The sequence below is a fragment of the Galeopterus variegatus genome, unplaced genomic scaffold (genome assembly GCF_000696425.1).
Source record: "Galeopterus variegatus unplaced genomic scaffold, G_variegatus-3.0.2 Scaffold1, whole genome shotgun sequence".
NCBI lineage: Eukaryota > Metazoa > Chordata > Mammalia > Dermoptera > Cynocephalidae > Galeopterus > Galeopterus variegatus.
The window spans coordinates 192185-194522 of NW_007726112.1; positions in this window are offsets into that span (position 1 = coordinate 192185).

The following is a 2338-nucleotide window of genomic DNA, read 5'->3' on the forward strand; positions in this document are numbered from 1 at the left end:
GTGACTTGATCGAGGCTGGGTTGGATGCAGCCTTTGGGGGTATGTGGCTGAGCCTTCAGATTCCTCCCCCCAACCCGGAAGCCCAGGGTGCTTCTACCAGTGGCTCTGTCGTCATCTCTTGATTGGATATGGATGTCAGAGGGGTGTGGCTGATGCCCTTGGCCCTCCTGCTACCCTGGCGTGGGACCCTGGGGGTCTTCTGGTCCTTCTAGGTTTTATAGGTGTTCTTTGGTGGTGTTAGACCTTTATTGGTTAATATTAGAACTTTGTCTCTGAACTGTGGGGGTTTTGTGTTTTCTTTCAGTTCTGTGTTGGATTATTAGCTACCCCCATCACTTAAACTCTGAACCAGAACTAATTTGTTGTCCTTTGGTTACTTCTAAACTGGGGGAACTTCCTGTGGGGACCAGCATTTGAGCCCTGTGGTAGAGTTAAATTGCTGCTTTGCTGCTGATTCCCTGGAGAAGGCTTTTTGTGCAGCTCAGGTTTTAATTGCTGACCTTATAATCACTTCCAGGTCCTGTCAGGTCCATTACACCTGGGTTGTGTGGAAGCTCTGGTCTGGGCCTGAGTCTTTTCAGCAAACTGCTACCCCTGTAGTTCTATATTCCTGACCAATCTACACAGAGTGGGCCTGTGCTGATTGGAGTGTAGATTAGCTGTCATGCTGGCCCCAGTGTTCTCCTGGTGGGCCCATCTCCCCCACCCTCCATACTCCAAACACTTCCCATGGGATGGGCCATGCACTGGTCCCCTGTGATGACTCACTGGCCTCTGGGTGGCTCCTTTTTTCAGTTGTCTGTGACACCTCACTCTTATGTGGGTCCACAGGATCCTTGCTAGTGGTCTTGCTGCCTGGGGGCCACCAAGGCCCTCTTCTCCCCTGCAGCCTCCAGGCAACTTCATACAAAGTGCACAGCAGTACTTTTGACAGCTCTTTTCCATGTGCTCACCAGGGTCAGACTTTAAGTGGTCAGGGCTCAAAACGGTCAGAGAGAGAGGTTCTTTCATTCTCTCATAGTGGCTTCTCCTGCCTTCATGCAGACTCCATAGGTCTCTCTTCGTCTTCCCCCGAGCTGTAGCAGCCCCAGCTTGGCAATCATTGCTTTTTTTTTTTTTTTTAACTTTAAAAGTATTTATTTAATGACTGAAAAATTGGTTTTATTTTATTGGATATCCTGTAAAACAGTTCTTTTAAAAAAATTATTATTCAAAATAAAATCATTTCCAGAAAAACAAAGACATACATACGTTGCTTTCTAATAGTTGTAAATTCATTGATTGTGGGAGAAGGTGGTGCTGAGGACCATCTATTCTGCCATCTTGATCCAGTTACTTTTTTTGTGTAGTGAGAACACAAGATCTATTCTCTTAGCAAATTTCAAATATACAATATGTTATAATTAACTATAGTCACTGTGCTATACATTAGATCTCTGGAACTTATTCATCTTATAAGTGAAAGTTTATACCCTTTGACCATCTTCCTATTTCCCCCACCCATCAGACCATTCTACTGGAAAACACCATTCTACTCTCTTTTTCTCTAAGTTTAACTTCTTAAAATATTCTATGTATAAGTGATACAAATGTGGTATTTGTCTTTCTGTGCCTAGCTTATTTCACTTAACACAATGTCCTCCAAATATATTCATTTCGTCTCAAATGGTAGGATTTCTTTCATTTTTTAAGGCTGAATAATATTCTATTGTATGTACATCATATATGTATAATGGAGTAATGTTCATATATACATAAAACAATTTCTTTATCCATTCATTTGTTGATGGACACTTGGGCTATTTCCATATTATGTCTATTGTGAACGATGCTGCAGTGGACATGGGAGTGCAGCTGTCTCTTCAACATACTGATTTAATTTTCTTTGCCTAATACCCAGAAGTGGGATTGCTATATCTTGGGGTAGTTATCTTTTTAATGTTTTTGTCAACATCTTTTATTTTAGAACAACATTGAGTTTTACTCAAGTGGCATATTTGATGGGAACCATTTTACTTGCAAAATGTAAAGTGACTCATTAAATTTGTCTTTACCTTTTCTTGTATTCCTAGGACTCTTCATTGAACTCAATGTGGCATCCTTTATGAGTAATGTGTGCTGGAATTTATGTTCATTTATTCACTTAACAAACACCTACCCATGTGCTGGGGAGAACTCAGTGGACAAAAGAGATAAAAATTTCAGCTTTTCATGGAGCTTAGATTTTACTAGGGGGAGATGGAAAAATAAATAAAGAAATATACAGTATATTGGGTGTATTGAATGCAATGGAGTGGAGGAAAGCAAGTAAGAGTCATGACAGGGAGAGGTGATAGTT